The sequence below is a fragment of the Pseudophryne corroboree genome, chromosome 1, assembly GCF_028390025.1.
Source record: "Pseudophryne corroboree isolate aPseCor3 chromosome 1, aPseCor3.hap2, whole genome shotgun sequence".
Lineage (NCBI taxonomy): Eukaryota > Metazoa > Chordata > Amphibia > Anura > Myobatrachidae > Pseudophryne > Pseudophryne corroboree.
Window position 1 is genome coordinate 442,396,761 of NC_086444.1, and position 15,284 is coordinate 442,412,044.

General features: G+C 45.9%; 1 non-coding gene across 1 annotated transcript; it reads left to right on the forward strand.

Moving 5' to 3' along the window:
* The first annotated feature begins 13,532 nt into the window (after positions 1–13,532).
* Positions 13,533–13,723, forward strand: LOC134960056 (U2 spliceosomal RNA). Its single transcript, XR_010187693.1, has one exon. It is a non-coding gene; the product is annotated as a U2 spliceosomal RNA (small nuclear RNA).
* Positions 13,724–15,284: the final 1,561 nt, after the last annotated feature.

The following is a 15,284-nucleotide window of genomic DNA, read 5'->3' on the forward strand; positions in this document are numbered from 1 at the left end:
ACAGGGTCTGCCGCACGACTGTGACTGAAATGACTGGTTGGTTTGGGCCCCCACCAAAAAAGAAGCAATAAATCTCTCCTTGCACAAACTGGCTCTACAGAGGCAAGATGTCCACCTCATCATCATCATCCTCCGATTCCTCACCCCTTTCACTGTGTACATCCCCCTCCTCACAGATTATTAATTCGTCCCCACTGGAATCCACCATCTCAGGTCCCTGTGTACTTTCTGGAGGCAATTGCTGGTAAATGTCTCCACGGAGAAATTGATTATAATTCATTTTGATGAGCATCATCTTCTTCACATTTTCTGGAAGTAACCTCGTACGCTGATTGCTGACAAGGTGAGCGGCTGCAGTAAACACTCTTTTGGAGTACACACTGGAGGGAGGGCAACTTAGGTAGAATAAAGCCAGTTTGTGCAAGGGTCTCCAAATTGCCTCTTTTTCCTGCCAGTATACGTACGGACTGTCTGACGTGCCTACTTGGATGCGGTCACTCATATAATCCTCCACCATTCTTTCAATGGTGAGAGAATCATATGCAGTGACAGTAGACGACATGTCAGTAATCGTTGGCAGGTCCTTCAGTCCGGACCAGATGTCAGCACTCGCTCCAGACTGCCCTGCATCACCGCCAGCGGGTGGGCTCGGAATTCTTAGCCTTTTCCTCGCACCCCCAGTTGCGGGAGAATGTGAAGGAGGAGATGTTGACGGGTCACGTTCCGCTTGACTTGACAATTTTCTCACCAGCAGGTCTTTGAACCTCTGCAGACTTGTGTCTGCCGGAAAGAGAGATCCAACGTAGGTTTTAAATCTAGGATCGAGCACAGTGGCCAAAATGTAGTGCTCTGATTTCAACAGATTGACCACCCATGAATCCTGGTTAAGCAAATGAAGGGCTCCATCCACAAGTCCCACATGCCTAGCGGAATCGCTGTTTTTTTTGTGTAAACTGTTTTTTATTAATTAAAGCAGCAGACAAAACATTACAGCAATACTTTTCCAGAAAAGGGGAGGACAAAGACATCACATATCAGCACACTACACATAGAGCGTCCAAAGTATAAAAATAACTTGTCTGCTTCGCTTACAACATCAAAATTTATAAAAGAGGAACATTTTAACAAAACAGCATAAGAAATTAGGAAAGAGGAGAAAAAGAAAGAAGAAAAGAAAGAAGAAAGAAAGGAGGGGGAAATTTAGAATAGGTAGAGTCAGGTGTGAGTGTCTGCGCAGTAAGGACGGGTTGTTTGGGGGACGGGGGGGGGGGTCTCCACCAAACTCCACCAAATGAGGGTCTGAGACATATTATAAAGATATCATAATCGAAATATGAATTTGAATATAAGTATGAATATGAATAAGAGGGGGGTTATGTCACCATGTAGGACCGATACAAAGGTGTGTCCTTAAAATCGTACCAGGGAAACCAGATAGCTGTAAAGTTGACGGTTTTCCCAGATGAGAAGTAGACAAGGTCTTCCATATCTAAAAAGTAATCAATCTTTGTGAACCATAATTTAATCGAGGGTGGTGAGATGGATCTCCAAAGAATTGGAACAACCGCTTTTGCTGCGTTGCTAAGGTGTCTCAACAGGGAGTGTTTGTAGGAGTGTGTTTCTGCGGAGGTGTGATTGAGGAGCCAAAGACCAGGATCTTTCGGAATCTCATCTCCCACTATCTGTTCGGAACACTTAAATACCTCTGCCCAAAATGGAGTTATAAGAGGGCAGTCCCACCAAATGTGTATAAAACTCCCTGGGGCATTCTTGCATCTCCAACACTGATTCGAGAGAGAGGGAAACATTTTATTGAGAACAATAGGAGTCCTATACCACCTATATATAAGTTTATAGAGGGTCTCTAATGTCGATAAGCATAGAGAACTCGCCTGGGCGTTGTTGAATACGGAATCCCAGTTGATCTGCGTGGGTAACCCTGCCAGTTCTCTCTCCCAGGAAGCCATGAAGGTAGGAGGTTGCGGGAAAAAGTTTTCCATGATAAGCGCATAGATTTGTGAGATAGTATGTGTGGGAGAACTAGGAGAAGTACATAGTCTTTCAAACCCAGTGAGATCCCTAGTTATGTCAGAGAGGTTCTTAGAAGATGATATGAAATGATGAACCTGCCGGAACCTCCAAAACTCAGTACTATGTAGGTTCCAAGAAGACTGAACATCTGAAAAGGAGCGCACCCTACCCGAGCTCACCAGCTGACCGACTCTAAAAATCCCGGCTTCCGCCAATGGAGCAAAAGCTGTCCCGTGAAGACCTGGAGTAAATTCAGAGTTATGGAGAAGGGAGGTTAGGGGGGACCATTTGGAAGATATATGGCTCTGAGATCTCAGCGTGGCCCATAATTTAAGCGTGGGGGAGACCGTGGGGTGTGTGACCTTCGGAAGGGTAGGAAGCCAAGGTGCTATTTCAATATAATGTTGAAGACAGCCCTCCTCTAGCAGGACCCATTGTTTGCGGTCTTTAGCACGCGTCCATTCCAGAATCCTATTCAAATGTACTGCGTGGTAGTAGTTAGAAATATGTGGGAGTTGTTGCCCCCCCTTGATGTTTTCTCCTAAATAAAATGTCATGTTTAAACCTAGGTGTCTTACGTCCCCAAACAAACGCGCGGATAAGATTCTGGACGTCTCGGAGCCAAAGTAGGGGGATGTGTATCGGGAGGGTCTGGAGAAAGAATAGTATCCTAGGGAGGGCATTCATTTTGACAACGTTAATCCTGCCAAACCAAGACAGTCTTAGTTTCTTCCATTTCTGGAAGTCTAGGCGAAGCCTAGCCAATAAGGGGTTAAAATTTAGGGAGAATAATTTAGATAAATCGTTGGTCAGTAACACCCCCAAATATTTTAATTTGTGATCATGCCAGGTAAAGGGGAAGGCATGTTTCAGACCCTCTACTATATCAGGAGGAGTAGTTAAATTCATGGCAATAGATTTGGAATAATTTATTTTGAAGTTGGAGAGGGCTCCAAACTTCTCAAATTCTACCATCAGGTTCGGCAAAGAAGTGACCGGTTTTGAGATTATAGCGAGTAAATCGTCAGCATATAAAGCCAGTTTGTATTCAGTCCCCTTCACCAGCAAACCCGAGATATTCGGGTTAGCCCTAATGCTTCGAGCTAATGTTTCCATGCAAAGGACAAAGAGCAATGGAGATAGTGGGCAGCCCTGACGTGTGCCATTGGAAATAGGAAAGGAATCGGAAAGGGAGCCATTAATCCTAATTTTGGCGGACGGGGAAGTATAAAGAGATAGGATTCTGTGAAGACAGGCGCCACCGAGCCCAAGATGCTTCAGTATACCAGCCAGAAAGTCCCAGTCCACTCTGTCAAATGCTTTTTCAGCATCGGTCGACAATATGATTGATGGGGATGAAAGCCGGCCGGCATCGTGAATCATGCTGAGTACTTTAGAGGTGTTATCTCTAGCCTCTCGGCCCAAAACAAATCCAGCTTGATCTCCATGTATCAGACCAGGTAATAATAATTTAAGGCGGTTTGCAATCAGTTTGGCAAAAAGTTTTATGTCTATATTTAATAGTGAAATTGGCCGATAACTGGAGCAAAGACTAGGGTCTTTACCCTCCTTGGGTAGAACTGCAATATGGGCTTCTAGAGATTGTGGGGAGAAAGGCGATTGTTCTGATATAGTATTAAAGGCTCTAGTGAGTAAAGGGACTAATTTCTCTTTAAAAGCTTTATAATAAGCAATGGTATATCCATCAGGGCCGGGACTCTTGCCGTTGGGAGAAGATTCAATAACTTTCTGAACCTCCTCAGTGGAAAAAGGGGCATCTAGATCTTCCCCCTCTTTTATGGATAGCGTGGGGAAGTCTAAGGCCTGTAAATAGTCAGCTATGGCTGTTTGATGGGACAACTTGTCAGGTCTTCCGGTCGGACCAGAAAGGTTATACAGAGTGGAATAATATGCCCTAAAGGCCCTAGCGATGTGAGGTGTCTCATGTAGGGGCTGACCGTGACTATTTTTAATTGTGTGAATAAAAGTAAGAGCGCGTTGCTCTCTAAGGGCTTTGGCCAGTAATTTCCCAGGTTTGTTGCCCCATTGGTAGTATCTGCTACGGCACTTCCGATAAGAAAACTTGACTCTATCAGAGAGTAGCTTATTCAGATCTGCCCTTGCAGCTTCGAGATCAGCATAATGTTGTGGGGTTTGGGATTTCTTGTGTAGAAGCTCAAGAGATTGTATTTTAGACAATAAATCACCCCGAAGTTTCTCTCTCTGTTTTTTGCGGAAGGATCCTAACTGGACACAAACCCCCCTAATGACACATTTGTGTGCTTCCCAAACTGAGACTTTAGAAATGTCATCTAAGTCATTGGTACAGATGTAAGAATCTAAAGCGTTGTCGATTCGAGACCGACAGTCTGCGTCCTGCAAAAAAGTGTCGTTAAAACGCCAGGACCATTGGCGATGTGCACTGGGGGGCAAGCGTAAAGTGAGGTTAACTGGGGCATGATCTGACCACACAATCTGTCCTATAGAGGCATCAGAAAGGAGGTGTAAGTGCCGGTGGCTCAGAAACAAGTAATCAATTCTGGAATATGTCTGATGTGGGTGTGAGAAAAAGGAGTAATCTATCTCAATAGGATGTGTCATTCTCCATGTGTCAATCAGCTGGTGGTCGAGCAGGGCGCGCCTCATTCCCCTATGCTCCCTCTCCGGCCTGCAGGAGATCTTTTTAGAATTGTCCTGGCTGGGATCTAGGGTCCAATTTAGGTCACCTCCCATCACCACCACCCCCTCCAGGAGAGGTTCCGCATTATCTAGAATTGAGGACAAAAAGGAAGGTTGTTTAGCGTTGGGAGCGTATATATTCAAGAAAGAAAACCGTTGACCATGTATGTCGCATTTCACCAGCAACCCCCTACCCTCAGCTGTTCTATGGGAAGCAACATTAAGGACAGGCAGGTGGCGAGCCAGTAATATAGCCACGCCTAATGTCTTACCAGCAGAATGATTAGACAGGAAAACATGAGGATAATAGTGACATTTTAGGGACGGCACGTGTCCCATCTTGAAATGTGTTTCCTGAATAAAAGCAAACGTCAACTATCTCATCTCTAAGCCATTTAAGAAGTTTAGACCGTTTCTCAGGAACATTTAACCCTTTGACGTTAAGGGTAGTTAAATGTAGATCATTCACCCCCATTGTCAGGCGGGCCTAAATGCTTCGCAAAAGTCTTCCCTACGTCAGACACTGAGGGAGGGGAAGGAAGAGCTGCAAGGGAAGGAAATAGAAAAAAAGAGAAAGTAGAGAAAAGAAGAAAAAAAGATGCAGCGTGGGAAACCACGCCGTAAAGTACTTTGACATTAAACAGAGATGATAATACTACAAAAAGAACTGCTGCAAAAAGGACAGGAGCGGAATCCTGCCGACTCCCAGTCCAAAGAGACAGGGGATGCAGCATAGTGGGGTCCTACGGGGGGCCCAGGACAGCGACCATCCACAAAATAGAATCTAAACAAATATATAGTATTACCGAGATGTGCACAAAGGCACAGGTGAAACAAAAAATAAAAATATGAAAGCTTATATAAAAGTGTATATATAATCTTTAAGCTATCAAACCCGGTTTCATACAGGCTGATCAATTGTGTATATGAGCATCGTCATCAACATAATATATACAGCATGAAAAAAAAAAAATTCCAAAATAACATGTCGATGATGCCTCATCTCTTATTTATGAAACCATAACAACTATAAACTGTTACAAAGTTACAGGAACCGATCTCACGTGTGAGCAACACAGAGCACTATTTGAGAGAAAGAACTCAGTGCATAACATGGGTAGCAAGAGAATTCACGTCCGCTCGGGATGAGACATCTCATTCAGGGAGGCTTTGAAGAACGTGAACCCGGAGTGGTTCCCCGTGTCCGTGGGGAACATACTTGCTGCCACGCGTCGTCTGGAGGGAGCACAACCGGTAGGTCTGGTAGGTGGTGAAAGGCGTCCCAATCTGGAAACGGTACCGGAGGAATTCCCAAGGTCGTGAAGAAGGCCTGTAAGTCCGAAGGTCTAGAGAGACTCGCGACTTTGCCACCATGAGAAACCTGGAGGGAGAAAGGGAAGCCCCATCTATATTTCAGCTCGAGTTTCCTGAGAGAGTCTGTAAGAGGCTTCAAGGCTCGACGTTGTTGTAGGGTCGACCAGGCAAGGTCAGGAAATATCTGAATCTTGTCCCCTTGAAAGTCAATGCTATCCAGCTGACGGGCCGACCTCATTATTTCCTCTTTTTGGACATAATAATGGAGCCTGCAAATCACGTCCCGTGGTCTGTCAGAGGGCAAGCCGCGGGGACGGAGGGCTCGGTGAGCTCTATAAAATATGATGTCCTTGTTCGGATCCAGGTCAATAAGTTCTCCAAATATCGTGGTTAAGGCCGCTGTCAAGTCAGCCTGTTGAATGCTCTCAGGTAAGCCCTGACTCTGATATTATTTCGCCGGCCACGATTATCCATATCCTCAATACGTGATTTTAGAAATGAGATATCGTCCCGTTGATGAGATAGCACCTCCCGAAATTTAGTCAGAGAATCCACATTAGACGATTCGTGGCGTTCCAGGACATCGACACGGGCCGCAACTTGGGACATATCTTGTCGGAGCGCTGTCACTTCCTGAGTGATGATGGAAAGCAAGCGAGTCTCCAAGGCTGAGAAATCATGTTTCGTGGGGAGTGTCATTACATGAGACAATATCTCGCTTATCTCCGCAGACAGAGAGAGGGCCTGTGGGGGCAACGGAGTCTCAGAGGATGTAATGTCGACCACCGGTCCGTGCAGATTCGGAGAGGTCGGGACAGTAGAGGAAGTAGCGGGAAGTGAGGTTGGAGTAGTTAAGAACTGACGCAGGTCTGACGAATGTCGGTTCGCAGGGGATGGGATCGCGTCCGGCTTGGTCTTGGCCTTTTTTTTCTTTATCCCTCTCACCATGAGATCGGTCTTCAAGTAAAGCAGTATATAGTTACACTTTCACATATCTTCGGCAGTATGAAGCATGTGGGTCGTCACCGTGCAAGAGCCCCCACGTGGTCTTAGGGCAGCATCAGGCAGGCAGACGCATAGCTAGAGCACCATATGTCAACTCACAGTGGCAGGACATCCGACTTGGTCTGATTGAGGTGTCTCTGCGGGACACTATGTGTTAGAAAATACTCTGCCACACCACCGCTTCACGGTGTTATAGATAAATGGCGGCAGCGGGTGGCAGGTTGTGTGGAGACCACTGAACGGGGAACCGGCTGGTGCAGGTACTTGAATGAGTGGAGGGATGGATGGATGGGTGGATGGGGGGGGGGCACTTTGGCCAGTGGTATATAGCTAAAAGGTCTGTGTGACCCAGCCTTATATATGTACCCCTCTCCCTACCTTCGCCTGGTCACACCAGATCACTGGTGCATTTATTTCTGGAGGCCCAGCAGGAGAGAGATACAGCCAGTACCTCTGACGAAATTAAGATGGCCGCCGGGCGCCCGCGCGGCTTGTCTCAGGGTCACCGTCGGGCGGAAGCGTGCTGCAAACAGCCGGCAGCCGGGAGATACTTCTAGCCGCGGTCAGCGGCTAGCGGAGGTGAAGAGAACAAAGCTCCAGAAGACGTCCGCGGCCCGAGCTGTGGGTCCCGGAACTATCTCCGGCGTAAGAGAATACCTGACGCCCCGGCTTCGGTGATCCCCGTAGGCCGCAACCCGCAGGAGCAGTGAAAACTGCTCCCCGATTCCGCGGCACCTCGGGGGGGATCAGCAGGGGCCACAAGAGGGGCAGGAGATGTATTGGGGCGGATGAGAGGGTTCTGGGAATGATATATATATATTATTGGCAGCTGGTCCCGGGAGCTCTATGAAAACACAGCTGCCTCCTTCAGCAGCTAGACCACGCCCCGGAATCGCTCTGTTTTAGCTCATCCTTCAATGTCTCCAGCTTCTTCTGCAAAAGCCTGATGAGGGGAATGACCTGACTCAGGCTGGCAGTGTCTGAACTGACTTCACGTGTGGCAAGTTCAAAGGGTTGCAGAACCTTGCACAACGTTGAAATCATTCTCCACTGTGCTTGAGTCAGGTGCATTCCCCGTCCTTTGCCTATATCGTGGCCAGATGTATAGGCTTGAATGGCCTTTTGCTGCTCCTCCATCCTCTGAAGCATATAGAGGGTTGAATTCCACCTCGTTACCACCTCTTGCTTCAGATAATGGCAGGGCAGGTTCAGGATTGTTTGGTGGTGCTCCAGTCTTCTATATGCGGTGGCTGAATGCCGAAAGTGGCCTGCAATTCTTCGGGCCACCGACAGCATCTCTTGCATGCCGCTGTCGTTTTTTAAATGATTCTGCACCACCAAATTTAATGTATGTGCAAAACATGGGACGTGCTGGAATTTGCCCAGATGTAATGCACGCACAATATTGCTGGCATTGTCCGATGTCACAAATCCCCAGGAGAGACCAATTGGGGTAAGCCATTCTGCAATGATCTTCCTCAGTTTCCGTAAGAGGTTGTCAGCTGTGTGCCTCTTCTGGAAAGCGGTGATACAAAGCGTAGCCTGCCTAGGAACGAGTTGGCGTTTGCGAGATGCTGCTACTGGTGCCGCCGCTGCTGTTCTTGCTGCGGGAGGCAATACATCTACCCAGTGGGCTGTCACAGTCATATAGTCCTGAGTCTGCCCTGCTCCACTTGTCCACATGTACGTGGTTAAGTGGACACTGGGTACAACTGCATTTTTTAGGACACTGGTGAGTCTTTTTCTGAGGTCTGTGTACATTTTCGGTATCGCCTACCTAGAGAAATGGAACCTAGATGGTATTTGGTACCGGGGACACAGTACCTCAATCAAGTCTCTAGTTGCCTCTGAATTAACGGTGGATACCGGAACCACGTTTCTCACCGCCCAGGCTGCCAAGGCCTGAGTTATCTGCTTTGCAGCAGGATGACTGCTGTGATATTTCATCTTCCTCACAAAGGACTGTTGGACAGTCAATTGCTTACTGGAAGTAGTACAAGTGGTCTTCCGACTTCCCCTCTGGAATGACGATCGACTCCCAGCAGCAACAACAGCAGCGCCAGCAGCAGTAGGTGTTACACTCAAGGATGCATCGGAGGAATCCCAGGCAGGAGAGGACTCGTCAGACTTGCCAGTGACATGGCCTGCAGGACTATTGGCTTTCCTGGGTAAGGAGGAAATTGACACTGAGGGAGTTGGTGGTGTGGTTTGCAGGAGCTTGGTTACAAGAGGAAGGGATTTATTGGTCAGTGGACTACTTCCGCTGTCACCCAAAGTTTTTGAACTTGTCACTGACTTATGATGAATGCGCTGCAGGTGACGTATAAGGGAGGATGTTCCTAGGTGGTTATTGTCCTTACCCCTACTTATTACAGCTTGACAAAGGCAACACACGGCTTGACACCTGTTGTCCGCATTTGTGTTGAAATAATTCCACACCAAAGAGCTGATTTTTTTTTAGTATTTTGACCAGGCATATCAATGGCCATATTCGTCCCATGGACAACAGGTGTCTCCCCGGGTGCCTGACTTAAACAAACCACCTCACCATCAGAATCCTCCTTGTCAATTTCCTCCCCAGCGCCAGCAACACCCATATCCTCATCCTGGTGTACTTCAACAGTGACATCTTCAATTTGACTATCAGGAACTGGACTGCGGATGCTCCTTCCAGCACTTGCAGGGGGCGTGCAAATGGTGGAAGGCGCAAGCTCTTCCCGTCCAGTGTTGGGAAGGTCAGGCATTGCAACCGACACAATTGGACTCTCCTTGGCGATTTGTGATTTAGAAGAACGCACAGTTCTTTGCTGTGCTTTTTCCAGCTTAAGTCTTTTCATTTTTCTAGCGAGAGGATGAGTGCTTCCATCCTCATGTGAAGCTGAACCACTAGCCATGAACATAGGCCAGGGCCTCAGCCGTTCCTTGCCACTCCGTGTCATAAATGGCATATTGGCAAGTTTACGCTTATCCTCAGACGCTTTTAATTTTGATTTTTGGGTCATTTTACTGAACTTTTGTTTTTTGGATTTTACATGGTCTCTACTATGACATTGGGCATCGGCCTTGGCAGACGACGTTGATGGCATTTTATTGTCTCGGCCATGACTAGTGGCAGCAGCTTCAGCACGAGGTGGAAGTGGATCTTGATCTTTCCCTATTTTAACCTCCACATTTTTGTTCTCCATATTTTAATGTGTGGAATTATATGCCAGTATCAATAGCAATGGCCTACTACTATATATACTGCGCACAACTAAAATGCACCACAGATATAGAATGTAGATGGATAGTATACTTAATGACGACACAGAGGTAGGTACAGCAGTGGCCTTCCGTACCGTACTGCTATATATAGTATACTGGTGGTCACTGTGTCAGCAAACTGCAAAACTAAAATGCACCACAGGTATAGAATATAGATGGATAGTATACTTAATGACGACACAGAGGTAGGTACAGCAGTGGCCTTCCGTACCGTACTGCTATATATAGTATACTGGTGGTCACTGTGTCAGCAAAACTCTGCACTATACTCCTCCTATATAATATTATACTGGTGGTCCCGACTCCCCAGTCCCCACAATAAAGTAGCACACTGAGCACAGATATGGAGTGTTTTTCAGGCAGACAACGTATAATGGTGGTCACTGTCAGCAAAACTCTGCACTGTACTCCTCCTATATAATATTAATTATACTGGTGGTCCCCAGTCCCCACAATAAAGCAGCACACTGAGCACAGATATGGAGTGTTTTTCAGGCAGACAACGTATACTGGTGGTCACTGTCAGCAAAACTCTGCACTGTACTCCTGCTATATAATACAGTTGCTCCCCAGTCCCCACAATTAAGCAGTGTGAGCACAGATATATATGCAGCACACTGAGCACAGATATGGAGCGTTTTTTTCAGGCAGAGAACGGATAAAACTGGTGGTCACTGATCAGCAAAACTCTGCACTGTACTCCTCCTATATTATACAGCTGCTCCCCAGTCCTCCCCACAATTAATTAAGCAATAATGCACAATCAAATTCAACAATAACGGAGAGGACGCCAGCCACGTCCTCTCCCTAACATTTGCAATGCACGAGTGAAAATGGCGGCGACGCGCGGATGCTTATATAGAATCCGAATCTCGCGAGAATCCGACAGCGGGATGATGACGTTCGGGCGCGCTCGGGTTACCCGAGCCATACAGGAGAATCCAAGTATGGCTCGGACCCGTGTAAAAAGAGTGAAGTTCAGGGGGGTTCGGTTTCCGAGAAACCGAACCCGCTCATCACTAGTATATATATATATAGTTTTAAATGGAAGTGGTAAGCACATACCAAAAGGAATTGTGGACATGAAGTTGTGGACATGAGGGCATGGTTATGGTTAAACACTTTCTTTAATAGTATAAGTTCTATGGAGTGCTGTCAATGCACATGTATACTGGTAAGCTGTGGGTGGTTCATTTATGGCAAAGTACCTGAGGAGCTGTTATATAAAATTGGAGTACCAGTCATAGAAAGCATATACAATACAAAAAATATCCTTATCTTGTGTCAATATGGTTAAGCAGCACCTCTAGGATGGTCCCTTGTTAGTATAGACCAAATAAATAAACAAAGCTAAAATGGTGTCAGAGGGCACTAATGAACAATATCAACATAATACTTTCCTTTTCTCTTTCATCCATCTGGGGGACGCTTACTAATGGGTTAGAGTGTGTGGGATTGGGCGTTTGGCACAGAACCTATAAAAAACTAACCCCTCCCCCCTCTAACCCCTCCCATCTCCTTCCTGCTCAGCAGATTACCTCAGTTTTTAGTTTTGTGCCTGAGGAGTACAGGCACAGATTCCTTCACTGTAGATTTTAGTTAGGTTTCTGTTGTTTATTTTGATTTTACTTATGTGTGCTTAGTCCCTGTTTACAGGAGACACGTATACTAGGAGTGGGGTTAGTTAGTTATGTGTCTCCCACTCCCCAGAGCCTCTAAGAAGCCACCATACTCTTAGTCACTGGGGCTTACTTGATGCAGGATGGATTTCCTAGGAGGCACTGTACTGGTAAGACAGCCACAACCTGCCTGGGCAGCGTTGGGCTGTTATTGCATATATGGTATTTATAATAATTGTATTTATTATTGTGCAGCGCTGGTGTATGCGGACCCCCCTCCCTGCTCAGAGCGGACGGAGCGGTTCAGTCCCGCTTCCGCCGCTCATTTCATGGAAGCCGCGTCTTGTCAGACAGCAGCGGTAGTCATTTCAATGATTTTACGGAGCTCAGTTGCGGGGGTGGGGAGGCTGTACCGCGGCGGGACGCAGGAGGATGTTGTGTTCGCGCCCCGTTCTCCCGCCCAACAGCGTCTTACCGCCGCCGTCCTCACTCTGTGGGGGCAGGACTCAGCTATAGGCGCCATCTTCTATCTCTGCAAGAGACCATCCGTCAGGTCAGCGGGGGATACTGCGCTGCACATAACACAGCGTCTCACCCTGTTAGTACAGGCGGAGAGCAGCAAAAACAGCAAGTATAACACAGCCCTTTCATATGCTCTGGAGCTCGTTTATTCTAAGGGATTCTTTAGTGCTCTTTAGTGATCCTTTAGTACATATATTTCGGTAATCTCACTGTAATAGAGTTATTTTTACCTCACCCTGTTGATTACACAGGCGGGGATTTTTTCTTAACTAGTGTTGTGCTATTCTAAATTGACAACAGTTGTTTACATCATGTTATAAAAGGAGCGTTATAGCTCAGTCTGTAGAGCTGGACCACAGCACAGAGTTATGAGACATTATTGTGTGCTATGATTGATTGTGGCATTGTATATTCCATGGTTGTAAACAGCAAATCTCCTAAAGGAACGACAAGTTCAGTAGTTTACTGCACAGGAGCTCCAATAGCTTTGTGGGCTAATGCTGTGTATTAGTAAGATAGACTAAACACAGGTTTGATTCCCATATACATTAAATTGCACAATGTGGCTCCAGACTTCCTAAAGGTAGCACGGACACAGGTACCCCATGCTCCAGGACACCAGTTGCAGAGCAGCCGGGAGGTTCCAGGGATCAGTTTATGCCTCTGTGGGCCAGACACATCTCAATCCAGAATAATACAGATGGAGTAGTGGTTAGCATTGCTGCCTCACAGCACTGAAGCCATGAGCTTGTTTACATAGAAGTATATGAATATACCAAGCAGGTTTAAATTGCTCTACAGTCTTGGCCTCTGCCGCCTCTCATGGGAGGCTGTTCCACTTGTTCACTACCCCTTCTGTGAGGAAATATTTTCCTTAAATTTCCCCTGAACCTGCCTCCCTCCAGTTCAGTGTATGCCCCTAACTGTGTGAAGTTATATATGTATATATATATATATATTCCCTGCACTTGCAGGGATGGGGGTTCCAGGACCGGTCCACAAATACCGGTATTCTTTGAGTATATTTTTCCTTACACTATGTCAATGTAATGGGTCTGGTACTCTGTTTACTACTTAGCCGCTAGTCTTGGTAAAAAGATCACTACTTGACCTTTTGGCTAGGATCAAGTGTAGTATCTGTTCTTATCAGTTTAATATCTGATACGTTCCCTATGTGGGGGCCATGTATTAAATATATGTTTAGAACAGGAAAATGGAAGAAGAGATTGCTCCGTCCACTCCACGCATTGACTCGGTATTGCAGTACCTCCGGGACCGGTGCACCTTTCAAAACAAGGACACACTATTTCTATTTCTTGTACACTATGTACTTATGATTTGCCAAATGGCTGGACAAATATACAGACAATATAGCTCCTTTACTTCAGAGGCGTTTTTGAGGCTTCATCTACAGAAAATGGTGAGATAAATCCTGTCAGTGAGGATCCTTCAGGCTAGAAATAAGAAATAATCTACTGAATTTCTTGGTTTCCACCTCTTCCTTCACGTGAGAGAATGTTGATGGAAGTCTGACTACACACCTGATGAAATAGTTTATATTTCCAGGGAAATGTGTCTGTCTCTAATACATACTGTTTTCGGTTCAATTTCGGTGTTCTCAGTATTAGAGACAGTATTTCTTTATCCTTTCGCTGATGAAGACACTGATCTAATGAAGGTTCCACTAATAATTAGTGGACGCATCCATCATGGGAGAGCCTAAGGCAACTGTCTTTACTAAAGTACAGTATGTGACCTTAACAGTCACCACAGATTGACAACGGTGAGGCCGTTATTATATTAGTATTCATTCTGACAGGAATATTCCTACGCCCTCTCCGGGCTTATGCATGAATCTTTAAACCGGTTGCATTATGCAAGTTATCCATTCTTGGGGCAGCTGATACTTTTCAAATTATCCATTGACTGTTTTGGTCTCTCAAGCTCTATTCCCTATCTATTTATTATTGCATCTTTTTCCTGGCTATGACACCCTTCGATTCATTTTGGTTGCGAATCGTAAAATTCTGCTTCCAAATTAAAGCGTACTTTGCAGGCGGGAGCAAATAACTCTATCAGTAAGGTGTATGCCTGCGGTATAACAGGTCGTGGGTTCTCATCCTGAGGATAATAGCTGAGAAATGGGTATTTTAACCTATGTCAAAAAAATGGGTATTCTTTTGGGAGGCATTTGTATGCCTAGAACACGGACTTCCAATGTGCCCTCTGCAGGGGCCACGGAGTCGGACAGTCTGGTTCCCAGTGGGGAGGACACCAGCTTTCTCAGAGTCCACTGATCCATTGGATGTACTGAATTTGTATCACAAACATATATTCTGAATCTTGGGGAACACGTACCAAGCAAGAATCTTTAGTGCCCATCTTAGACGGGCTCTAATCATTGCAGTCTGTTCGCTATCTAACAGGAGTATTCAGTCCAATCCTTTTTCCGTCATCTGGGCATCGCTACCATTTTGGGTCAGTTGTTAAAAAAAAAAAAAAAAAAAAGCAGCTGTCTCATGCACTTTTTTTTTTTCTACAACGGACCTTAGTTCTGGATTTCTTCCTTCGCAGAAGATGTTATTCATGGGTATTCTTTTCGATACCTGGTATCTCGAATGTTGGCGGAGTGCAGGATTTACTGACCAGAATAGACTCAGGGGTCAGACATACACTTCCTCTGCAGGACAGTGGTGATTTTATAGGTGGCTCCATTCCCCCGGTCTCCTGCCTGCTTTCTTCAATCTCAGATTAAATGTTATTAATCTCAGGCAGGACTGAGTTTACGTAAACAGCAGTTTAGTTTCTCTATTAAAATACCAAGATATTTTCATTGGTCGATCTTTTCAT